We start from the raw sequence: 27,618 nt of genomic DNA, 5'->3' as shown, positions 1-27,618 counted from the left end.
CACACACACACACACACACACACACACACACACACACACACACACACACACACACACACGATCCTTAAAATAAGGAGGAAGCAGTGAGATGAATGTTAAATTTACATTTTTCTTCAAGGCGACAATGGAGGCAGGAAATACATATTTATGTTGAGGCAACACCTCGACAGGAGGAGGGCAGTGCTGCATGCAAACATGCACATGAACAATTTTTTGCTTGCTCTCTTTAAATTACATAACATCCTCCAGCATTAACCTGGCCATAACCACAACCGTGAGCTACTTTCCACGTGTGAAGTTATGTTACTCTCCTCTCCATCGTGCATCTTCTGCCCTGCTTATCATGTGAGATAACTTTGTGACTTGTAAAAACAATACATGCAAGTGACAAAACCATGGCAATGAAACATTGCACAATGACACATTACACAGCAAACATAAAAGATAATCAAGAGAGATCTTAATTTATTCTAGTCTAAATCCAGATACATAAAGTTACATTGTATTTTTTTCTTGTTTGAATTCATAAAAAGCAGTGCTGGTGCATTTAGTCAAAACCTCCTTTAACAAAATGTTTCCAATACCCTTTTTATGGGCTTCCCATCAGAAAACTCTCAGCTCATTTTTTTCCCTTCTTTTTGTTGGAATGAATATAATAAGACCTAAAAATGTGTTGAAAATGACTGACTGATCTTGAAAGCATTTGACTGCTTAAATTACAGCAGCCAAACTCTCTTCTGGCTGTGCTTGCGTCCTTGGATCTAACTTAACATCCTGAGGAGACCCTGAAAACAGATCTGTATTAGCTACAGTCTGAAAATGAAACTTGTCAGTTTGAAGTTCATGGGGCTGCTATGATGCTTCTCTCTCAGATGGATCACCCAAAACATTTAAATATGGTTCAATCCATAGATACATAGATACATGTCCTTAAAAGAAGGGTGTTAAATGTACCTGTAGTTTAACCAATGAACTAGAAAGTTCAACAGTTTCATAGAAATAAAGAGTGACTTAAAAAGTCTGAAAAATTATCCACCCAACCCCTGCTAACTTTATGTAGAAACTTGTGTTTCCATGGTAACACTAGGTAACACCTGCTGACAAAAAAGGTGGAAACATGGGTCATTATGTGTCATTTCCTGATAATACTGTGACGCAATCAATGAGCATGGAAAAGATTTTTCAACACAGTACTAACTCAGATTTTTCCAAGGAAAATACCCTTGTAACCGTTAAAATTTTCAAGGAGGCCTACATTTTCTGCTGGACTAAAGAGAGCTGAGTGGTTTAAAGTGTTTCTTCGGTGATGTGTGGTAACAGAGAAGTACTCCGTGAACTAAACTGCTTTGTGCAAAACATTTATACCTCTATCTAAAAAGCTACATATTGCTGTTATATATGACATGCTGTCTTATGCAAATATATAATTTTGTAAGCAGTTACATACTGTCATTTCAAAGTTTCTGTGTAACGATCAAAATATGGCTACAAAGTGTAAAACAATGATCACAAAAGGTTTGGGATGAAGCATTTTATCTCAAAATACCTAACAAAGTCCAAAATTCTATATATTTAGTTTTACCAGTCTGCACACACATTGTCCACTAGGATGGTTTACAAAGGAATATAAACCGTGTACCTGTCTGGGGAAGTCAAGTTAGGATATTTTCCATGGTTATCCTTTCTCACGTGTAGTGCAAACAGCAGGGAACAGGAACTTTAAATGCAGTCACACTACTGGAAATATGTTTTAGGTGAGAGAGCTGCCTGGATACAGCGTGCAAGAGGGAGAACACATGATGCAATTACAGCGCCTGTGACAAGTAGTTGCACATTTCTCACACAGGCACATTCTGAGAGACGGAAGGTTGAAGACTGGCAGTTGTCTGACCTGGTTGCATGCTTCTATGCTTTTGAAAACAGTTTGTGACTGTACAACAAAACGGTAACATAGTTAACTGCTGAACAATAGTGCAACAACTGGAAGTTCTGATGTAAGTGGAAAATCAAGAAGGCCCTTTCTGGAAATAAAACCACAACCAGGTGACATCAGCTGGTGTCAGTTTAAAATATTCAACATGTTACAGAAACTTTTGTGGGAACGACTGAAGATCGGAGATGATTGTGATTTCATCAACAGACTCTCAGCTACAGCTGATGCATAGAGGAACACTCTTGGTCCAACTCGGTTAGCTCAGGAAAAAGTATTCTTTCCCCGAAATCACACTTTGAGCCCTCACAACAAAAAGTAAGGTTAATGGTTTGGGGATGTTTTTGTGAGGGGCTGCTTTAAAAGCTTTTATTGATGCCAACCTGAGTTGTGTGGAGTGTGATATATGTCCAGTAGTGGTGCTTTTGTCTACAGGGGCAGAAAACGACGACAATGCAAATTATGCAAACTCCAAAGTTGCTCCTCATCTCTGTTGCATTCGTCTCTGCTACCTTGGCACACCTCAGTTTCACACCCATCTGGATAATAATGTAGGCTAATTCTTCCTCAGTCTCTCTCCCCACATTTCCAGTTTGTCTCTACAATTAGCTATAAAATAAAATATAACATCTTGAAAAGAAGCCATTAGGGACACAGACACTTACCAAGTTAAGAACCGAGTCTGGTTTTGTTAAAGAAATGAACCTTTCAAATCTTACTTTCCTTTGGACTCTGTTGTGGTGTCTACCCGTCGTTGTTTAATCAGTTGATCTGAGCAATTAGGAAAGTTAGTGAGGTGGCACATGCTTACACTACAAGCTGGTTCTCTGTTGTTGCTAAGCAACCTGATAACTCAAAGATTTGCGGGATGAGGTGAGTGTGCTTTCACGTGTAAAAAAAAATCTCTCCAGTTTTCTCTCCCTAGGTGTCCATCTTTCTCCCTCTTCTCTGACTTTACTTTGGTGCCTGCAAAGCCAGATTTTTTATTTGATTCATAACATCTAATAAAACAGACCTTCACTGATGATGACTGTGTTGTTCATAGGTCCCTCACTAAATGAACAAATGCCCCACAATCTCACAAGCTATCAAGTTAGGTTGTCAACAGCAATGGATTCAGAAACATTTAAAGAACCTAGCAGCATTTAGTTAGCAAAAACTGAAACCATGCAGCTGATGGGCAAGAACTCAAAGTATAAAACCCGCGGTGAAATTAATCTTTGCTTTCTTAGTAAAATCTCATGCTATTTCAAGTTGAATACTAGGCTTATACGGGGGTGAAATATATATTCAACGTCATATGTTTTTCTAGATCTTGACAAGTTTTTTCACATCTTTTTTCACTCTGTTTACAGCACTGTATTTTCATTTTAGTGTTGATTTTAGACATTAATAAATCACGTAACAGCACAATGGATTCATATTCTAGAGCAGGGGTGTCGCACTCCAGGCCTCGAGGGCCGGTGTCCTGCAGGGTTTAGATCTCACCCTGGGTCAACACACCTGAATCAAATGATTAGTTTCTTCTGGAGAACTTCAAGACATGCCGAGGAGGTCATTTAGCCATTTGAATCAGCTGTGTTGGATCAAGGACACATCTAAAACCTGCAGGACACCGGCCCTCGAGGCCTGGAGTTCGACACCTGTTTTCTAGAGCATTGGCTAAGAGAGCGGTTAGCCAGGTAGCTGTATCTTGGCTATGCTGCATATATTTGCCGTAGGAAACCAAAACCCTCTCGGTTGCCAGTGTACTGATACTCAGGTGTACAGCATGTACATTGGTCTCTCATATCATACCTTACATACATAAAATACAACAGGCCAGTGTAACAGTAGTATAACATAAAGATGCTAGTGTACACATGGGGTGCAAGCAATGCAAAGTTTACGCCAAGCAAAATTAAAGCTACAGCAGCTGGAGAAAACTGCAGCTACTTTGCTTTCTGTTTGGACTTTCTATTCCTATACCATCACTGATGGGGGAGGTTTCTCTCTGAGTGGCGGCACCTATTTTTCCAGAGAAGACTCCAGCAAATCCAGCACCAGTATAAATGCTTATAGGGCTGTTAAAACATCACCGTTTGTGCGTGCAACAACTAATGCAGTGAGCATATATTTAACATTTATGCCTGAATGATACAAAACTGTCACTTAAATTGGTTTATAAAGCAGCACTGTCACACATCCCAAGTCAGAAGAGGATCTTTTGACTATCTCCCATTAAATGAATATAGTAAATGGTACCACTGGAGTAACCTGCATTAGATGGAGCTTGTCAGTGAATGACTTAGCCATGCTCTACATACCACGGACAGAAGGCTAAGAGAGAATAGAGGCCAGAAACACAAGAGAAGAAAAGATGTGCTCTATTTAACCTCTGTTCTCTGATTCTATCCCCTGCAGCTACTTTCCTCCCAAGCTAGAAAGGTTGAGAGATGAACTCTGACGTCTCAGTAACATGGCCCGACTTCCTGTGCTGTACAGTTGAAATGTAAAAATGCATATTTAATGTGCAGAGCAATGGGACAAACAGGAAGATGCAGAACCAGGTTTCAGGGGGTTTTCTGGGCTTAGAATTGTCTCAGTGCAGACTACTTTCCAAGGTAAAGAAAGTAACCAGATTTCAACAGTCCTCGAAACTATTTAATAAGCAGACGTAGAAAAAAATAAATTTAACTGTGGAAAAAACCTCAAGTCATTAAACAAAAAGCTGCATTTTTCAGGACATGCTGCATTAGTTTTGTGGTGGGACAAGGACTAGACATATGACTCCAGCTCAGTGGGAAAGATTAAACAAATTCATACCAATGTGACTTTTCCATCATCTGTTGAGCCAGGAAGTTTCCATGACAAGGACACAAACACATTAACATGTGGAGCAAAAACCTATCTGTAATCGCCAACACTTAAAAGTTGTCAAGTGCCACTTATTAGGAAATTGACACAGTTCAGAGACAATATGTGCATGCCAACCAATGTGCGGATGGCTGGCAATATAAAACTCCATGAATGAGTGTAAAATCGTGACAAATGAGTTTCATTCATTTCTATAAACCAAGTGTGATCTTCACCTCAGTGTAGCTTTGTGTTCTGTTTCTCTACCTTTACAGATAAACCTGTTAGGTATTCCTCTGTATTATTTCATATTGTTCTACTGCCATATTTTCTGTTTCATCATTTCTGGGTTTCAGGATTTCAAAAGACATGCTGGATGGTGACCAAAAAAACTGAGATCTACCAAATTAAATAAGTTAGGGTTTTCACTTTAAATGTGTACCATATTTTTAAATTTTACATGTAAATTTTTTCATGGTTAAATTACCATAGTGATGTATCACTAACAAGGCTCTCAGGAAGTGACATGAATGCACTAAAGAAGTGCATCCCAAAACAATACATGCTGCAGTTTATTTACACAAATAAAGAGAGTGGAGATGCTACCAGCTGAAGAAAATGGTTTAGGTTGAACCATATGTTTATCAGTATTCATTTCAGCCTCAAAAGTCTGTCAGGCTATAACAGCAATGACAGTAGGACGGAAAGATCACTGTCTAAGGTTCCAGAATAATGGACTGGAGGAAAAATGGTCTCCAGGTCACCTCTGTGCTTTTTGTCTACTGCACCAGAGAAAAACCCAAACCTCTAATCACCAGGTGAGCTAGGAGGCCGATGAATTTTGGGAGCTGTAGTGTGGTGTGAGATGTGGCTGTAGGGGACAGGAGGCTGTCCAAGAGCATTTATCAGTGAAACCATCAGAGCAGAAGATGCTCTCAGCAGCCATTACTGTCACATGCTGCACTCTGCAAAGCAAACACACACACACATTCATCGTCGGAGCACAGCAGAGGCATTCATGCAAGCACGCGTTCACACGGAGAGTGATCAGCGTGGTTGTGTGGAAGCTCTTTGCTTGTGCAGCTTCTTGCCTGCATTTTTGTGCTGCCAGTATCCAGGTTTTTGAAATGAATTTAAGTCTCTGTCCTTGACTGTCTCACAGAGTACAACCATGATAAGCTGGTTAAAGAAAAAAATCTGAAAACAGCTTTCACAACAGAGGTCTAAATCACAGATCACTTAGCAGATTTATTCCCCGTTTCTCAGTTAAGTTGAGATATTAATGGACTTTTTACTCCTCAGGTTTTAATGCACCCCCGTATGTATAGCAGTAAGTGACGGCTTCATGATCTACAGATACTTCAGTCAGTGAACACATCATTATTCACAGGGCCTGATGTGCAGTGATTTAAACTGTCTCTGTTTCTGTACAGAAACAGAGTAAACAGGCACTGTGCATGGGGCTAAAAGCTCTGCATTATGTTTTTTTTGACAGAGATATCACACTATAATCATTTATTTGGCTTTGACTGATTTTTAATAAGCTTTTAATGAGGAAGTAGCACAATGTAAATCACAGATTAGCAGTCAGAGAGGCTCTCAGTCACCAGTAATTGGAGCTGCACTGCAAAAAACTGCTAATTCAGCCTCAAGCTTTTAACCTGAATATTCACAGATTTTGTCAGCTGATGGATGTTTTCTGAAAGCAGATTGTAATTCAGGATTTGAATTCAACATCTAATCCAAAGCTTTTAAAATAAAATGGCTTTCTTTTATCTTTTGAGAAATTAGAAGCTTGTTGCCATTTATAACTATTGTGGAGTCTATTTTTAAGTCCATACTTGCTACTGGTTGTGCAGATATTCTGTGCACTCAAGTTGCCTGACTGACAAGCATTTTTCATGGTGCATTACACTAATGACAAACGTCATACACCTACTTGTTATACTAGGATTGTATTTCACCATTGCATTTAGCTGTTGGGCTTCCATGAATTCAGCCTCACACACCTAATGGGTGAAGACGAATCTGTCGAGCGATTGGATGAGACAGTAAGTATCCATTAGCTCAAGATCCCTAATGCAGTTAGCAAAATGACTATTCAGTTCTGTATGTGAGGCTGATTTCATGGAAACAAAACTGAAGGTTGTGTTTGGCCCACACAGCTTCTCTAAGGAGATCAGTCATTACATCAGCCCCCTTGTGAGCTTTATCAAATCATCTGCTGAGAAGCTTTGTAGTTTATCTTGGACCAGCATTTAAATTTTGATCTCACATCTCAAATCTCATTCAGTCCTGTTTCTAAGAAATAGTGCAAAAATCAAACCTTTACTGTCATCCAATGATTTGGAACTTCTAGTACTCACTTTAATTTTTTCTGGCATCTGCCAGTCTTTACTGGCCTCTCATCAGCTGGGCCAGAATGCAGCAGCTAGGCTGCTAACAAAAACTAGCCACGAAATTCAGAATTTATTTAAAATTTTATTATTGACTCATGAAGCACTACATGGCCAAGCACCTGCATGTATATCAAAGCTACTGAGAAGATCATCATCATCTAATCAGGGTCTTTTAAGTGTTCCACCCTCTTATGCAGACGTGACAACGCTTATGAGGTTGTTGCTCACAAACTTTGGAACAATGTTTCTCAGCCTATCAGGTCAGATGAGTCTGTGGTTTGTTTTAAAGAGCTGCTGACAACCCATTTTATAGGTTATTGTTTCCTTAATCTTTCTCCAATAACTTTTGGCCATAGTTCATATTGAATGTGTCTTTGCTGGAATGAACGTAAGACCATATGTTTGAATGTGTGTCTGTGGTTTTATCCAAAGTGTGCAGCACTTTGTCACTGTGTTTTTTAAAAGAGGAAAAAATAATGTTATTATTATTTATACCTATACTTACAACTCAACGTTGAATCAAATGTTTCCTGTAAGTATTCAGTGTTTTTGGAAACCTGCAGCATGATTTAAGCTGTTTCGTTTACCCAGATCTGTTTAGGTTTCCTCTGCTCTGATTCTGCTTTAGATTTAAGAACCAGATAGATCACAGGAGTTGGGAGAAGGGCTTAGAGCAAAATAAGGCATAACACCTTTCTTTAAAGTTGGTTCTTATTAAGCTGAAGCAGGTTTTCAATACTCAACCCTACCCAACAAGAGGTTCAAATATTTTACACAACGTTGAAAATATCTACATCCTTAGGCAGTTGTTTTTCAAGCAGAAATTTAGAAGAGTAAAGAAACTGACGCACAGGTTTGAACATTAGTCAGGCAAATAAAATGTCACACTGCTTGGTCTCAGTTGCTGCGGCTCTACTTAAGGCTGGCACTGACTCAGCAGAGTGAACATTACAACCGGCAGAAATCAGGGCAGCCGCAATGTGATCATCAGGACAGAGCAGAAAGCAGAAAGACAGAGGGTGTACGCTGCTGTCGGTGTATCAGGGGGTTTGGCAGGCTGCGGGCAGCTTGTTCCCTCTATTGTTCCCACTGCTGGATGGTGTCATGATCCGTCTTCTTTGTCCGGAGGAGTCCACTCTGTAATAAAAGCTCATCCCTCACTGCCTCCGACTGTCCTGTGGCTGTCAAACTGATGCAGCTACAGGGTGTGGTGTGTCATACATATAGGAACACAGTTTAAGCGCACTTGTGGGAACCTCTGGTTCTTGCCACATTTTTATCTGTTCTAAATTTGTTTTGCCAAATATAGTTTGTTAGAGAATGTACCTGCTGCCCAGAGGTGGTCAACCAATTTTCTGCCTGGCTGAAGATCAGGCCAGTATTCATAATTTTACAAATTAGTGGTCAAGACTAAGACTACCCTGGAGCCAAGCATCTCACATCTTTCATGTCTGATATTATCTATTAAGGAAATGACAGCACATAATTTTTGATATTTGTAGGAAACACCTTTGAGTCACTTCACAGTTCTGTCAAAGTAATGGCTTGATTTTTAATTTACAGATGGTAAACTAAAATGGGCTGGTTCCTATATAGCGCTTTTCTACTCTACCTGAGCACTCAAAGCAAATTATACAACATGTCTTATTCACTAATTCACACAACCACTTTTTCTGTGGCTAAGTGCTTTCTATCTAACATTCACACTCCATTGAATGTATCAGGGTTTAGTATATTGATCAAGGATACTTTGGCATGCAGACTGGAGCAGCCGGGGATCAAACCGCCAACCTTCCAATAAGCAGATGTTGTCCTCTACTTCCAAAGCCACACCCATCAAAGAGCTGGCAAATTATCAAATCACAAAAAACAATTTTAACACCAATTTGTTTGTTTCTGGCATCAGTTGGAGTGACTGCGGTATTACTGAATGTTTTTCACAATATCCACATGAGTTCAAAACAAGGTTGTCTTTGGTCTCAGGAAGACTACCCTGGATCCAGAAATCTCACATCTTTCAGGTCTGATATTATATATTCAAAGAATGGCATAATTTGTTACTACGCATGATAGTTCTAGCATTTCAGATACACCCCAGAAATACCAAACAGGCTAAATGGGCAAGCAGGCCCCTAAAGACCCTAGTGCGGGCCACCTTGGGTCATTATCATTTGTGTTCATTTGGTTCTATATAATTCCAACAACAAATCTGAAACCACATAAAGGGTTCTTGTGGCCAAAACAGCAGACTAGAGTCTGGAATTGAACTCGTTTCTAACATGAAAGGCTTTGCATGCCCGCCATCCTCCCCAAGCACCTGCTTGAAGCTCAGATACAGCTGATAATTGTTGGCCCAACATTGATTAAAAAACTAGATCTGGTAGACAAAGTATATAAAATCATTTTGATTGTTTTACTAAATTCATGTGTTGTCCTGTGTTTACTTTGCCACTTGTCAGCAGCAGTGAGATGACATGACTGAAAAGTTCTGGCAGCAGTGCTTTCCCTGTATGCTTCAGTCTCTGTTATAAAACAACACTTGCTTTATCTGTCTGTCTGTCTTTGTCTGTCTCGGGACTGAAAAAAAAAAAACAGGTCTGGTGCTCCCCTATATGAAATACATTTTGGCTTATATAATGTAGTTATAAACAATTATATCACATAGGTTTGACACAACACAGACGACAGACCTGCTGGCGTCGAATTCGTCAAACACAGTCAGGATGAAGAAAACTGTCTTTACATTAATATTTGTTTTATCTGCATCAGACAGTTCTGGGGAAAGCAGTGAAATCAACCGAAGAAAAACAAAACCTATCCACAGCGGGACCCAAACACCACTCAGGAAGCCTGAAAACGTGAAAACCTGCACTGCTGATTCCTGCCAGGTGTCTTGCACACACTCACATCGCTGGATATAAAAGCTCCTCATTGAAACTGTGGGGATGTGTTGGTCTGCCACAGTGAATCTTGTGCCAATACACATCATGTCACCGAAAGCTTCACACAGCTACATATAACCCTGGATAGATAGAGGCGGATCAAGCCAGCGTGTTATTGGTGGGGGAGAGTATGGGAAGTCATGCTGTCCTTCTTTAGGATTGACCTACATTCATTCCCTTGCTTGATCCTAAACTTAAACTCACCTTAAATCACTCTTGATCATAAACTTGTATGAATTTAATAATTACAATTTCTTCCCAAAATCAACGTTTTAGTAGACTCTAAAATGTGTGATGCAAGTACATGTATATCCACAAGGGTCAGTCTCTTTCTTCTTATGGAATCTGTAGCGATCAGGCTTGTTTATCAACAAATACATCATAATTCATTATTATTATTATTATTGGTGGTGGTGGTGGTGGTGGTGGTGGTGTTATTCTAATTACTATTAATAATATTTGACTTTAAGTAGTCAATCTGTTTCTGCCATTGTATTTAAAGTTAGTGAAAGAGAAATATGTTGTGTGAGATGAAAGACATAGAGAGGTTATTAAGCTTCTAATATAAATTAAAGTTAAAGTTATAACATCTGAACTCACATATAAAGCTCACATTAAGATCTAGCATGACTTGCACTTCTCTGGAAAATCACTGTCCACTGCAAATGCAAATGCAAAGCATGCTTCATAACCTCCACGCTTTAAGGTTTCCAGTGATAGCTCTGTGCACGTCCACCTCTAAATTGCAAAAGTACAAACTGTTGATTGTTCACTGTCATTGGTTTTTTAGACAAACAGATGGTTGCCTCTCCAATCTAAATGTACACTAATAATCTGAGAAACAGCTGGGCTCAGCTTACTGAACCCCTTGTTTACATCCCCAAAGCATTATATATGCAAACCTACAATATAATTATCACCCAAATAGAATAATAACTGAAAAAAAGCAATAAATGGACATTTTTTTAAATGAATTTCCCTGGAGGAACAGACCCGAGGGATCATTTAACAAAAAAGACCCTTTTTGTGACTCATGTATCTTGCATCACTCAGCTCTGTCCCCTAAAAAGACCTTGTCCTGTTGTTGGAGCCATCACTGTGGCAACATTATTTCTTGATCTGCTCCAGAAATCTGCTGGAAAATAGAGGCTGACACTAAGTAGAAAGTGCAGCAGGTGGAGAACTGTGCCGAGCTCACTGGGGCTGCAGACCAGAGCAAAGATTAATGTTTCCATTTGCATTTAAAGAGGGTGGAGTTAGAGTCAGCAGGAAGAGAGACTCACTGGCAAAGCAGCTGATTATTTCTTGGTCATTTATTGCAAAAAACCAACAAAACAGTTTACATATTTTTAATCATTTATTTAAACAAGTGTGGGTGTGCTTCCTTCTGCATACATGCACACACACATGAGGATACGGGCGTGTCCCTTCTCTTAGCTACTCACTCAAATACATACAAATTGGGAGACTCTGCACAAGTATCCATTGGACAAACTTCAGCTCTCGATGCATTACTCGCTCTCTGAATCTCTGGTCGGCTTCTGTGTGTGTGTTAAGTTTCATCTGGCAAGGACTGGCATCCTGCCTCTACATCTCTGCATGAATGAACACAGGCTTACAGCTGCAGCCGTGCAGCAGCATTATGAGTGCACGCACACATAGAAGTAGCAATGTGTAACACACTGTGACTAAAAACCCGAAGAGAGAGCTGCTGATCACGTTGTTCGGGCTACAGCTATTTCACACAGTTTGGAAACTGGGAACAGTCCACCAGTGGTCCTCAACCACAGCACCGTAAACTTCCAACACAAATGGGATTATAAAAGGGGGGCTTGCAGCGACAGACCACAATCTAATTACTCCACGGGATCATCTTGCCTCATAACATTGAAATAAAAGTATTACCTCTCCAGACCTAACATGTGCACGCGATTTGAGTCTCGCCTGCACATTTAAAGGAAATAAGCCGAGAGAAGAGGATAGCAGATGATGTCTTTTATTTGAAACAGCACTCTCATGAAGAGAAGAGATCGGGAAAGAATAATATTCAGTTCACACTTGGACCCTTCAGGCATCTTGGGCAGACTGAGCTTCTATCCAGTATCTAAACAGCCCAGAGTAAACGCGGCCAGGATGAATTAGGTATAGGCTGCAACCATGTCAAGCAGTAGTTTGAGCTACAATGTGGCCATAAGCAGACAAATCCCAGAGGGCTTTTCCTGCATCTGTCGCCCTGACAGAAAGTATGGGATTTGTATCAACCCCAATCTAAACTATGCCCAGTTTCCTCTACTGCAGGCATATTTGGATAGAACAACCATTAGAACTATATGAAGATCATGCAGACCAGGTAAACATTTGACAATCAAATAGACTGAAATGGCACATTAGAAACATAAAAAGAAGGTAGTGATTGTTGGTCAAAGCAGTGAGTTTGTTCCATAAGAAAATGATTCCTTTTGCCAAGAAAGTGGCGGCTCTGTGGAGATGATATTTGTCCATCTGTTTGACCATCTGTAGGATTACACAAAAAGATATCAGGCGGAGCATGTGCAAAGGAAACACCCACTGAAATATAGCGGGGATGCAAATTACTCTGAGAATTTATATGGAGAGATTTTGAAGGGGTTTTGCTGAACTGTAAATGCCCTTATAGTATTGTTTTTATGTTTATAATGTTTTTTAAGTCAAAATAAATGTAAGTGAACAGAACTGTGAAGCTACACATATATTCCAGATTCTGTTGGGCAATTATTTAACCAGTGTTACTCTTTTTCTGCTGAAACAGGAGCAAGTCAATTTTTAAAAGGAGTGAGCTAAATAATACAAGGATTCAAGTTAAAGGAGGCATCTTCTTATCTATAAAATATTCCATTTGTAATGAGATCAAACAGAAAAATGAAACATCTTCCAAACTGTAAATGATCAGACAGTTAATCACTTATTTCTTATTTCACCGTTTCTGTTTAAAACTGTACATACTGCGCACACCATTTCTTGTGCTAGCTTCCTAAAAAAGCTGTTCTTGTATTTTTTTTGTCTTATCTTTGTTTCTTTTGACATTTTAATAAAAATATAAATGTTGTCTTATCACATAAGACCCAAAATGTAACTTTGTTTTTCATTTGGTTTTTTTGTCGTGCAAACTGGCCTGACTAACTTTACATTTTTTATTGTTTTAAAATTTTGATTAGAAAGAAAAGGCAGGATTAATCAAAAAGAACCAATAAATCAAGTTAAAAATGGGAAATATTCCAAATAATCTCCATTTGCCACCCTTTTGTGATCTTAATGAAACTACACAATCAATTAAAGTTGCTAATAAATTCTGTTGTTTTGTTTCTGTAAGCTGCATGATGTGTTTGACTGTGTTTCTTGATAAAGGTCTCAGAACAGAGCCACATCAATTAATCAACTCAGCTGGCAATAATTTTGCAGAGACATTGCTATGAGCAGATTCATTTTACAATATGCACCAATGTGAAAAGTTTTTTTTTTAAGTACGCAGAAAAGCTGATGAATTTCCACATGTACTTCCAGCAGTGCAGCTCCATCACTGCCATTTAAAACTGCCAATTCCCAAAAATGTAATATACTGTATATGTAAACATGCTGTATAAATGGGGAGTATTTGTCAGCAATGACATCAAAATGTTTTTGCTCCATAATCTCTCCATAAATTTTCAAAACACTGACATTGGCTTGTTTTAGGTTCTCAAATGTGATGTTGTCTTTTGTTGCATATTTGCTAGTAAAACTGGACATTCTAAATTTTTGGATCTTTAGTTTACTTTAAAATTGTAATTTATTTCTTTGTTTATTGTTTAGTTTACTGGCAAATTTTCTGAGAAACCAGGCTAATGGTTGAGGGCGTATATGGATCTGCATTGGACTTTCCGATTAAATAAAACTTAGAATAAATAAATGGATGAAACCAGCACAAATGAACTGACAGCTGAATCAATAATGAGAAAGTCATTAGTTGCAGGCCTGCATCGGCCGCTGCGTCTCAGACAGACAGGAAGTAAATCCTATTTCCTGCCACTCTCCTCTGCAGCTTTCAGCACAAATCAGATTTACTTGATGTGTAGCCAGAAAAAGACCACACAGCACACACACACACACACACACCAGCTATTGTGTGAATCAGACTGCACTTCAGTCACAGCATTTCTTCCCCTCCGGCTGCTTCCTCCATCACGCTGATGGCCGATCCTCCTTTGATGTGCTGCCGCTCTGTGATCTGCCTCTGTATGTGCGCCAATGCTTCTAACTATGTCTGTCTTAATAGCAGTGAAAAGCTCAGTGTGTTAAGGTATCAGTCGATGAACAGAAAATTTACCACAGCCCTTATGATGCTGGGCATGCTGATGCTGTGTATTTTTCTGAGTCTGTTTGGCTGTTTAAATATTCATTCTGTTGATAAACCAATTATTGAAGCTCATACAATTAAGACACCAGAACAATTTATTAATTTTATTGTTATTATTTTGCTTTTGATTGTTTAAGCTATTGATTAATGTATTCATTGTTAGCTTATTAAAACTTTAAAATGAGTAACAAAAATGTGCCAAGCTGATCAGCTAGTTGCAGCTTTTAAGGGCTGATGACACCCATCGGTCTACTTTGCTGCATCCACAGACTGGCTGTAACAGCAAAGTAGAAGCCCAGTCTTGGCTTGACTTTCACAACAATTAATATGGCAGCAATCCATATTTTTATCATAAAATTTAAAATGCTCCAAAAGGCACCAACACCACAAACCAGTTCAGTAACTTCAGTTAGTGGAGGAGAAGCAAACAGCTGCCTGTCAGTTTAACTGAGCATCGCTCTAACTTTAAGCTTTGATAAGGTTTGGAATTCACTCTTTGCTCCATGAAATGGTAAACTAATGATAGAGGTTAAAATCATTTTTGCACCACATTGTACACGTGCCCTTTTTTCTGTTATAAAGACCGGCATTTTAACATGAAAGTCTATGGGCCTTGCTCACTTTTGGAACCAGCCTCAAGTGGCCACTTGAGGAACTGCAGTTTTTCCCACTTTTGGCTTTATTAACTATTGCACTACTATAAAATACCCATCAAACCTTCCTACAGCACATTTACATGCCTCTGTGACTAAACTCCAAAATACTTTAAAGTCCTAAATATACAGTTTTTGATATAAAGCAGAGACATCCTTTTTCTTGTTGAGTTGAAAATGGATAGAACCATTCCAACTCCAGCTCCCCCAGAAGGGCGAAGACTTCTCCTCATCTAGATGTTCTTGACCCAGTGCCCATCCTATCTGAATAAAATGTGTTCCTTTTTAAGAATGTTTTACTCTTTTCTGTTTGTGAATATGTATTTTTACCTAAAAGTCAAACCTAGCAGTATTTAAAGTGCTTTATGTCAGGATGTTTTCTGATTTGATAGTTATTGAGCACAGCTGTTAAAGCATCAGAATCTGGGTCTATGTTTCTGACAGCATCTAAATAGTTTGTTACAGCCTGTTTTTTGTTTTTTTTTCTAATACAGCTTTTGTCTTGCAACTTGTGCTATTTGAGTCCAATAATAAATCACTAGAGTGCCCCTTTAAGTGAACCCATTCACCCCTTCAGTCAAAGTAATTTCATTCTTGCATTTATAGTGACCCTCTGGCCTTAAAAACATTTGTCTTTCTGCATTAAAGCTGACTATTCTGCGCTGCAGCTTGAACGCATGGCACTGCGCTGTGAATTCAGGAAGCACGTGCATATGCATTTTGTTTTTTCCCCTCAGACCAGACGCTGCCCTCCTGCTCACACCGCACTGGTTGTAAATCTCAGAGTCTGATTTCTGTGACAGCGAATGAAAACCAGCTGTGAGGAGCGAGCGAACAAGCGGGAGAGAAAACTGGTCTGGAGCCAGAAGTCAGTCTGAATGCTGAGTCTTCCAATCAATACACAGCTGGCGACTCCTCTCTCACACACAAACTCAAATAGCTATCCTTTGGAGGACTCTGCCTCACTTCCATTGATTCCCCTTGTCATGACCTTAAGCATCAGGACAGCATACCAAATCTTTAAGTGATGCTTCATACAAACAATGTATTTTTTCATCCCCTTCTCAACATTCAGCTGGGTTTCAGCTGAGATCAGGTCAATTTTTTTAATGTTATTTTGATGTTCATCTTCATAAAAGATGGCCAGACCAGAAAATAGCCTTTTTCTACCAGTACCTACTCAGCTTGACTTTTTTTTTTTTTTTAGTTTTCCCATTAGGTGGTAGTATCTAGTACCAGGTACTTTTGTAGTATCTACTCGGGCGGGGTTCCAATCAATCTGAGTCAATCCGAAAATGTGATGTCAACAGACTGAATGCCACCGATTGGTCAGTCAGTGACGCAACTCAATGATTCATGAGTGTGACTCCTTCACAAAAATTAAATCCATCAATTTTCAGTTATGTTGTTTGTGTCGCATACAAATGACATCACATGACTTTTGGCCATGTTGCACCTGAGAGGCTTCTCATGTTGCTTTGGCCACGTAGGTACTAGCAGAAAAGAAGCAAAGGGGAAGCCAATAAGGAAGTGCCTTTTACCTGCATTCTTACTGGTCAGCAGGAGGAAAAAACAGAAGTATGATTTTATCTAACCCCATGGTAAAATAACTGTACTTTTCTCTTTATTTATGACCTCAACAAACATCTCCTTGATGAGGCTGTTGTTTTAATCGCATGTTAGTCTTCTAGTAAACAGCATGAGGCTAATTTTAGTCAATTATGTTAACCTTTACAATAAAATTTAATTTTATTTATGTAGTGCCAAATGACAACAACAGTTGCCTCAAAGCGCTTTATATTGTAAGGTCAGTGTTGGGTTACTTTTAAAATGTATTCCACTACAGATTACAGAATACATGCCCCAAAATGTATTTTTGAGAGTAACGTATTCTGAATACTTTGGATTACTTAATATATTATCATGGTTTTTACAACTACATGAATGTACTATTGCTGTGTGATTTATTACTATTACTGAAGGTCTGCGGTCTCAGGTCTCCAAACCATAGTAAAGGGACCTCTGACTAATACGTCCAGAGCTCTGGCTAATACCTCGGTTCCCTCTGGCTCATAGCTGAAAAATAGCTTTACAATAACGGAACTTGTTGTTTTCGGAGGAAAACACGAACACAGTGTACAGTCGAGTCTTAATAGCTTACTTACAACTGGGCTCGTCAGGCACTCTTCTTGGCTGCAGTGGTTATTATTATATTTACATGCTTCCAGCTCCCGTTTCTGCTCGATGACTGCTCGTACTTTTCCACTCCCCTTTTTCTCCCTCCCTCGCTCACAGACACATAACGTGTATGGCAGTCCATTCTCCCTGCAGCACGGACTACACTGCCCATGAGGCTACATTCTTTAGAGCTATGCCTGTAGCATTCTGCCTATTAGCTTAGCACAACAACAACAACAAAAAGGTGCTCTCTCACCCAGGAAACACACAGTTGCAGAGAGCGTTGCCCTGTAACCATGGCAACCGTAACGCTGCAGCCTGGAACAAAAGAACGTAGCTGTCAAACAAAACCCAAACAGTCCTGACCCGCGACAAAATGAAACAGGAAAGTACCCCAGTGTATTCCATTTATTTCAACAAAGTAACTGTATTCTGAATACCACCTTTTTAAACGGTAACTGTAACGGAATACAGTTACTCATATTTTGTATTTTAAATACGTAATGCCGGGCTCACACTGCGATTTTTTCAGTCGCGCGATTCAGCTCCTGCTCAAACTGTACGATTGACTCGCAGGGGTTAGAAGTTCATAGGTCACGATGCAGGGTCTCACACTATACGGCCCGATGCTCTGATGCGACCTGAGTGCTCACACTGTGCGTCCATAAAATGAAGGTTATAACAGAAATTCTGTCGCTCGCTCTCCCTCTCCGTCTTTCACTCACACAGACACACCACCACCATCAACTTTGTTAAATTGCTAATGAAAAACATTGGTCAGGCAGCTGTGATTGAGCAGCAGTGTCGATCCAACTATTTTCACGGTTGTTGTGGTCGTGATAATTTTGTGAGGCCACATCGAAAAGGCTCAGATGAGCTTTCCAAAGTTCTACAAGTTGTGCCTCCATCGCTTGTGTCCAGATCACACGCTGCACTGTCGTGCTGCGCCGTCTTTTTCGCTGACATTTGTGTTTGCGCATGCGCAGTGTGAGAAACTGCGGTGACACCCTCACGACCAAGCGATTGATGATCGGGAGCTGGTCGTGAGGTGTTAATCGCTTCTCGTTACCCCACGTATACTACACGATGCACGACGCACGATGAAGGCCAAAATCGCCAAAAACGGTCGCACGACTCAAAAATCGGCTCAAAATGGGCCAGAAATCGCACAGTGTAAGCCCAGCATAACGGCGGTAAATGTATTCCGTTACTCCCCAACACTGTGTAAGGTAAACACCTTACAATAATACAGGGAAAATCAAATAATCCACTTATGGGCAAGCACTTGGTGCCAGTGGGAATGAAAAACTCCCTTTTTACAGGAAGAAACCTCCAACAAGACCAGGAGGCAGACATCTGAGGTGACCAGTTGGAAATGAGGGCAGAGAGACTGATGATAAACAAGCCAAGAGCAAACTGTGATTAATAAATTGCAACAGCACACACCAATTTCTCAGTCAGATCCAATACAAGTTCATAACATACTGTTACAGAATGTAGTATTTAATAGAGAGTGTAAAGTTTAGAATGGAATATCTAGCATTTGTTTTAGGTAAAGTTAAGTTTTGTCAATCACTATTTTTCAAACGAAAAACAAAAATGTATTTTCTACAACACAAGCCTTTTATTTATTTTATGATGGGGAGGCAGATGTAGTTTGATATGTGACTGCTGGTCAGGACATGAAACAGTATATTTATACTCAAAACAAGATTCAAGTGTACATATTTAAACACCTATAAATGAGTGAGTGAGGTTTGTTTTTTTCAATGCCCACAGTTTGACGTGTATTTCAGGTTTGCGTCCCCACAGTGAGCTGAAATCCAGGGAAACAGAGACTCTCACTCACACATAAATGCTGGTGGAAAGATCTCTAGTGAATAATTCCTCCCGTGGTGGAAGAGCCTAATGCTCCCACCGTATCTCAAAATACCACCGCAATTAGCGACAGTCTTCCCCATTGAGCTCTGCAGCGTGGGGTCAATTAATGTTTGTGAGGCAAAATCTGCAAAAGACACGAGGAGGATGGATAATCGCATAACAGGCTAACAGGCTGCTTTTGCCACACGGTGTAATGAGATGCACCGAACACAATCACGACAGGTAAGAGTGAAGAGATTTTCAGTCCAATCTGAAAAACTGAAAGAGGAGCCCGTGTCTGTGCGTTGAATGATGGAGGCCGCGTCGCATTGTTTCCACTCTGTCCTGTGAGAAATCATCAGCCTCGTTCCCCCCAACGACCCGGCCACCTGGGGAAAATTTGGTGCGCAGCCGCCACCACCGCCACCATAGCTCTAATCCCTTCAGCCTCACGCGACCTCAGCAGCCGGCCACCGCTGGGCAGAGTGGTGTCAAATTCTACTGCAGTGACTCCAGAGCTGATATTCAGCAGTCACAACGTCGTGTCAGTTAATGATGTAACAGCCGGCTGTTTGCCTGCAGACAATAGAGAAGCTGTTTGTTGTTGATGATGATGAGTGGTGTCTGTGTTTCCACGGCCTCCTGGGAAACACTGTTTTAATGTCACTCATTCACAGGCATCGTGACAGGGCGATCTAGCCAACACCAAGCCTCACTCTGGATTCTCACTGATTGATACATTGTAGAACTGAAGCAAGTAATCAATTAGCTGAGCTATTAATCTGAACTGATTTTAAAATAGCTGGACACTATAGCTGGATTGAACACTGTAGATTATGTAATACTAGATGTGGTCCAATATATTTCCCATCCAGTTGGACTGTCAATATTTATGTGTTTGGTGAAATTTGCAATTACCCTCGCAGTGAGAACCAGGTTCAGGATCCAGGATCCATACTCCAGGATTTTTCCATATCACTTTGTACTTACATATTTAAACCATTTATTTGCATTTTTGGGTAAATCGGCTCTGAAATGATTTCTTTGCCTCCTCAGATATGGCTCCTACTCTGCCAACAACAGCACAAACTTCCTCACTAACATCCTGAAATATGTAAGAAAGTAATTGTGACACAGCTTCAACTCCTGGATCAAACCATCAAATTCTCCCATGCTGCCTTCTCCTGAGAACCGGATGAAACCAGAATCTCTGTTTCTTTGTTTTCTTGTTTAGAAACATCAGGACCAGCTCATCATTGCTTCATGTCAGCTTCATTTTTTTTCACTGTGCATCTTTTGAGGGTAATTTTTCTGCAAAAACACAATGCTTTCGGTGTGTAGATTTTTCCGATCTGAAAAATTCATAGTTTATAATTTTGCAATATGTAATGGCCTTAATGTCAAAAGCAGAGAGGTTGTCTGTCTCCTGAATCTAAATCCAAGCTGGATAACAGAAGATGGGTCTGAAAACTGAGGGATGAGACTGAGTCTCCCTATCTACTTTTAAATACCCTAGGAACCAAAAGTAACCCACCAGTTCAAACCCTAAGAACAGATATCGACATATAGATAAAACAGTTCACTCTTAAAAGATTACCAGTGGATGGAATGTAAGGTCTTATATCAGATATCTGTGGACTTTAAGGAAAGCCCTGAAAATTTAGCAGTTGTCCCCAGAAGCAAATCAGCTAACTAGCTGACAGGTCTCCAGACTCGTAGGGAATTTTGACTCTTTCTGCAAAGTAACATTACTTTTGTGATTAACTCTAGCACACACAGCAGGATTGCTTCTCGTGACTTAACTGCAGGAAACCAGAGCCCAGCGTTACAGAATTCTGTTATCTGGATTCACTTATGCTAACAGCTGCAATCAGTGTAAGCAGTCATATGAAGCTGGTTATCAGCACACTAAGGTAAACCAGGGTATCCCTGCGCATTCACATTATACGGGTGGAAGCATCTGATCAGTCCCACTTGTGTGTAAGTGTACTGGAAGCAGAACGGTTGACTTTACAAAGAAAGATAAAAAAAAAAGTATAATATTAGAAAAATCTGAAGAGGTTAAACACATAATACAGACTAAAAGCAACACAACCTCTGCAGACAAAGCAGCAGTATGAGAGGAAAACATTGTACTGAAAGCACTGAATGAACTTTGAATGGTTGAATGAATGGCAGCCTAAGGCCCTTTGGTCAATAAGACTGGACAAGAGCTACTACGTTAATAAGGTTCAGACAGGCAGGAAGGAAAGCTGTCAAAAATGCAGACTGTACGTTAAGAGACACCAACACTACAGCTCTGTCATTGAGAAGCAAGAGAATCTGATCAACTATAATCAAGCATTTCATTCAATTAAAGTTTAGAAGACAGTTTGAGTTTTTATTCTTTCAGCTGCAGCCTTGGTGGTGTTTAACGGTTTGAAAGCAAGTACTGAATAAAGGCTTGGACTCTGATTTGCTACAAAATCCACAAGTGTAAATAGGCCTGCAGTTTTATTTTACTACCTACCCACAGAGGTCAGAGGGATCTTTGAGCTCATTGGTCATTGGGTTGGCATGTCGTACATGCTGATTTCAAATCTAGAACATGGCCATCTCTGGAGCAGCATGAGGTACCATGGTGATATACCCTGATAAGAAGTGAACCACAGAAAACCCAGGGTTAACCCTGAAGTTACCCGGATAAGACAAAATCCTGCTCTGTAATATAGTCTTTAGGTCGAATCGTGAGCAGCAACCAATTCATTTTTAACAACACGTGTAACTGCAAAGACCAGCAGACAGAATGCAAGTATTTAACACATCCAGATGACACATTATCTCTACAATGAAGCATAAATTGGCTAAAGAGACAATCACTGGTAGAGACCAAAATCAGAACAAGAAGGGAGAACATTCATTTATAGGACTAAAACACAAGATCCCATAAGGAATAATCATGCTGGCTTGAAATGAAATTAAGTGTCAATGGGTAGCATGCTATTGATGATGTGATCAACTGATCAGACACCCAAATCATCCAATTCCCAGTGTTCTCAGCCCTGACCGGTGACCAGCTGGTCAGCCTCATGTAAGCAGCCTCAAGAATGAGGTGATGCATTTCATGCATGCACAATACGTGCACAGTGGCACCGGCAAACAGTCACAGACACTCACAGCTACAAGCTAACATCTTGTTAGTGTGGAAGCTCCTCACTATGAGTGAAAACAAAAAATATACCAAAGTGAATCACTGGGAGACCACCACCTAAACATTCATAACAGCAAACCTTAATCAGACACTTAAAGCACCCTCACACAAGTGAACATGGACATTTTAAAGAAGCTAACAAAGGAAAAGTGGCTAGCAGCCTCGTTATAAGCAAAGGTCTTAGAGAGAAAATTAGTAAAAATCTGTAAAAATCAGAATCTGCCAATGAAACTGTAATCAGTGCAGCTAAAAAAATTACTCATAAAAAATGCATGTCAATTTTTTCTAGCAGATTTCACAGCATATCTCTGGAGACTGAGGTTTCATGATAAGACAAAGCCACATCATATTGATCTAAGAGGTAAAAACTGATTAATCGAGATAATTAATAGCAGATCAATCTCTTAAAGCTGATATTCCCATCCTGCAAATTTTCACAAGTCACAGGTCACTTGCCAAAACTATACCACTTCACCATTAAGGTGGCAAGATTTAAATAAAAGAAATATTCATAACAAATAATAAATTGTGCAACAAACTGAGCTCGAACACTTGGATGATGCTCAGAGAGACTCTCTCTCGGAGGCCTGGTATTGGTTCATCCTGAGTCACCTAACCATCAGATTTAAGGAAGTGTTTGTTATTAACACTCCCTGATGCCATCTCTCCATGGTGCTGAGGACGTCACCCGGGCAATGTGTTACCAAGAACATCTTGTTTATCCTGAGCTTCTCAGCATCAGCACATGGTAAACTAAAGACTGCTTTCGTCTGGTAATTTGTTCAAATTAAACCTATTTACACTTTTTTTTAATGCATTATTATTTAATTTGACATTTAATGAGGATTTCCCTTATAGATTTTACACAAACTGGTAGAGTGAGCTATAAAGAAAATAATCTTCCTTTGTTAGCTTTCCTCAACATTTCCCCTTAATTACTCTCTTATTTCTTAAAAACTCCAATAGAGCCAGACGTAATAGCTGTGACATTCCTTTTCTCAATTTCCACTATAATTAATACCAAACGCCACTCAGTTTATTGGAAATACTCTTTTAATTTACAACTAAACATCCAGGAAATATCCAGGAAATGAGCCAGACCCATAAAACCCTCAATTTGGTAATGGCTCCATGGCTATGACAGCATGTGAAAGCAGGTGACTGGTGTGAGCATGACAATGACAAAGGCAGCTCTGTGTGTGCTGCTGAAGGGTCGTCAAGGTGACTTGATAGCAAGGGCATCCTTTCCTCCACCACAGCTGATCTCCCCTGCACACCCCCCAAAACCAAAGACCAGCATCACATAAGCTCACACAGCAGCAGGGCCAGCATTTAAACGCCACCAAACACACACAGAAAAAACCCATCACACAGCCTCTCAGGTGCAAAGAGTAGAGTGAACAGATGTGCATTTGCAATTAATCTCCTTCCCCCTCCTCTGGATTTTCTAGAAGCAGAAGTGCTGAGCCTCTATTTGGTCACTTTCAGTCCTCATTTATTCGCCTTTTCATTTCTTTCTTTTTTTACTCTTAGTGACTTCTAGCCTCACTCCGGCTGGATTACACTTTTAATTGGAGAATCTGTTGAACAATAGGCGGATCCAGAGCCCCGTTGTTACAGACACCTCTGTTCTCCCCGCTGGCTGAAAAGCGCCACGGCACCGCATTAAGTTGTCAATAGCGAGTCCCCGTTAATCAAAATGAATAAACAGTCACTAACAGAGCTTCGGTTCTGGTTTCACCCCGCTGTTTCACACTGAGCTCGGAAGGATGAAGTAACGAGAGAGAGAGAAAGGGGGTAGAAAAGGCATCAGCGCCTTCCAGTAAACCGCTCAGCGGGCTGACAGGAGCGTGTCATCTACCGGGGAAATGAAACACACACACCGGTCTAAAACACAGCAGAGAGCGCACCTCTCCGTACCTTACCGGGTCACACAGCGGAAGATTCGATAGATGCTCCGCAAATCCGCAAATTGCGTCAGCGCAATAAATCCCGGTGCTTGTGAGTGTGTGTGTGGGGGGGAGAAGCTGGGAACAATCCTCCGTGTGTCTCTTCTCAGGCGCTCTCAGCCAGCAGTCACCGATACACCGCCGCCGCCGCTGCTGCTGCTGATGCCTCCGGTAGGAAGAAACCTTGGAGCGCGTCACCGACAGATAGAGAGAGGCAGAGAGGCAGAGAGAGAGAGAGAGAGAGACGTGCACGACGGCAGGGTCTGGTGTCTGTCAGCGGCCGGTGGAGCCTGGGACAGCAGGGGGGGATAGAAGTGAGTCGGGGGGTAGTCGTCAAACTAGGTTATGACATAAAATAATAAGAAATAAAGAAAGCGCTTATTGGTTTGATATTTCATCTTCAGCAATTAACCGGGCATTGAGGCAGAAATTTGGAGCCACATTATTGAGAACCAACTGAATTTTTGTTGGCAGCAAAGCCAGAGCTCTTTATCCCAGAGTAAAAAGACAAGCTCCCATACCTGAGTCCTCTCTACAGGTCATTGTTGTTACTTCACCAGGATCCGGAGCTCTAAAACAGAAACAGTGAGTTTGGTTTCTACTGCTGGTCAGACTTTAAACCAGGTGTTGTTCCAAAAAAATTGATTTCCTATGTGTGTGTGTGTGTTTTATGTGTAATGTCTTTGCTTATATTGGAGAATAGACTAAAGGCGACAGGATTTATGAAGGGTTTGTTTCTGCTGCCCTCTTGGCCAGATCTGTTAAAGCAAAAGTGAGCCTTTTTAGCTGGATAGAAAAAGATAAAAGTCACTTTGTCAAAAGCTCCAGTTTCTGCCTTGTGATAGAAATTCAGTTAAATTCTTAGGTATAGCGCCAAATCACAACAGCTGTTCCATCGTGCTGGTTTATATTGCACAATAAAACAGAGAAAACCCCAAAAATCTGATGCATAAGCACACAGTGGGAAGGAAAAACTCCCCTTTAGCAGTATGACATTTCTGCAGCAGAACCAGGCTCAGGGAGGGGCACCCATCTACTGTGACCGGCTGTGGGTGAGGGGAGTAAGACAACAAAGACACACTGTGGAAGAGAGCCAGAGATTAATGGGTTAACCCTATAATTAATGAGAGATATTTTTGATGTATGTTTCACAGATTGTAGGCCAACAGGTCATTTTCAACAGCTTAAATCTGAACATCTGATCAGTTATTTGTTTCTTCAGTGACACGTCACACTGTAACAGGGTGTGCTTTACTACTTCTGCCTCGAAAAACCTCATTGGAGCCAGCTTTAGGTTTAATACAGAGATCAATATTTTACCACTGAGCAGAATCTCACTCTGCAGTGTTCCTAAACCTGCTAACTCACTTCACTCAGGAGTCAAACTGACGCTTTGCTTTTTTCCTCCACCAGGCACACACTCTTATAAAACAATGAAAACAAGTACAGTAAAATTGGGCTTTTAACTGAGGTTCATTTATCCAACAAAACGCTTGAAGTCAATCAAAAATAATAAGGTTTAAACAACTAAAAGGGACTAAAATGTTCGGAACTGTGAATAATTAAGTTAGGAATACATTTCTTTTGATGCACATTTACACAGCTTTTAATGTGTTTACATATTATAAGCATCTACATTCCCAGTGCAGTGAAATGTCCACTTGTAAAACTCTTTTCCTACTTACACAGATCTATGCAGTAATAATGACACTAGTTTGTTGCGGAAGCCTCACTGTACTTCCATGATTATACAAGACTTGTATATTGGATGTGCTTTGTGTTTGTATTAATGAGACAGTCATTGAGAGAGAGAAAAAAATGGAGGACATCATTAACCTGCAAAAATGTAACCTTTGTTACCCTCCTAATAATGACTCACAGTCCTGTCAGGTTTGGCACCCGTGGACATGGCCCGATGCTGTTTTTTTCTATTCTTTCTTGGCTTGGCGGTGATGTTCTGAAGAATTTTTTATTCATAATTACATTTGTCTGTCATCAGTGATCCCTCAGTAGTCTCAAGGCTTTTGTTGTTGCTGAGCTCATCAGTGCATATTGCACCAGAGTGTTGACTGACCACAGTAACTAGAGTTTTCCTTTTTTCAAAGCTTAATGATGTCCTCCTTCCTTTGGGCCAGCATCCGTTTTGACTACCACGTTTAAGATTCCCGTAAACTGCAGCCAAATGCAAATGCAGCACTTGGAACACACTCCACACCTTTAATCTTCTTAAATTTGTCATGAAATCTTGAGAAAAAAAGCCACCTTTGTCCATGAACCAAATCGCTCTCCATTGTGCATTATTTTGAGAAATTCACTGAACTTTATTCACAGCTTGATTTAATCATTTCCCACTAACTGTGGTGAGGCACAAAAAACATGCAGAAATACTTGACAGAAAATGTAAGTGCCCAGTCTCAGAAGTAAGGACCCTTTTAGTGCTGTTACACTGGCATTTTTAGATTAAATATGACAACCCATGCAGCAGCCAGCTGCAATAAGTGGTCAAAAAATGAAATTTCTTCAAACGCTATGACTGTTTTAATAAGCATTAGTAAATGATTACCTAATCTATAATGAGTTAAGCCATCGCATACAATCTTTCCATTTCGTGAAAGCAGAAAATACATGCCTGTTCCTGACAAGCAGGATCAATACAGTACATTATCATTAAATTAAATATAGTTGCAGTCAGATAGACACATTAGGCAGATGAATGAGTTGTATGGCCTTCTTTATTTTTGTAACACTTTATGCCAATGCCAAAAAACCCCACACAGATATAGATGGAAATAGGCACCAATCCCAGTGGAGAAATATAAATATATGCTGATAATAAATTCTTCAGCAGCAGTAGAAGCAGGCTGTAACCTTGGCAGGAGAGTTGACAGGGAGCTTCAGTCCCAGTGGGCAGCCAGAGTGGGAAAATAGAAAGCTGCAGCAGAGACATCCACTGGGGACAAGCATCACATTTCATATACACGACGCAAGGAGGCCTGCAAGGCCTGAGATGGGGCTTAAAGCATGTAGCCTGGTAACACACAGTGAGGTAAAACACATCTGTATGTGTGAAGCTTCCTGTTTCTGGTTGGTAAGTTGCTGAGAAGTTTGAAATGTGTTATCAAACATGCAGGCTGACGATGAGGAAGCAGGTGGTATCTGAGCTGGATATCTGGCGTCCCCTGGTGGTGGCTCAGGGCACATGCAATCGATCAATTTAAAGTGTACTACATGCAACTATGAACATGTCAGTCAGCTAAAACAAAGCAATAATGGAAATTGAACAAAATAAAGTCATATATATATATATATA

General features: G+C 40.3%; 1 protein-coding gene across 1 annotated transcript in view; it reads right to left on the bottom strand.

Annotated features, from left to right (window-relative positions):
- The window catches only part of enox1 (ecto-NOX disulfide-thiol exchanger 1), a 137,252-nt gene extending 112,671 nt beyond the window's left edge, over positions 1–24,581 (bottom strand). Inside the window, exon 1 of the mRNA XM_005751919.2 lies at positions 24,285–24,581. The gene's annotated coding sequence lies outside the window, so the exon portion shown is untranslated. The remainder of the gene's footprint in view (positions 1–24,284) is intronic.
- Positions 24,582–27,618: the final 3,037 nt, after the last annotated feature.

The sequence above is a fragment of the Pundamilia nyererei genome, unplaced genomic scaffold (assembly GCF_000239375.1).
Source record: "Pundamilia nyererei isolate P.nyererei 1_Seehausen unplaced genomic scaffold, PunNye1.0 scaffold00334, whole genome shotgun sequence".
Classification (NCBI taxonomy): domain Eukaryota; kingdom Metazoa; phylum Chordata; class Actinopteri; order Cichliformes; family Cichlidae; genus Pundamilia; species Pundamilia nyererei.
Note: the sequence above shows the minus strand (reverse complement) of the source record. Positions and strands in the feature narration are given on the sequence as shown.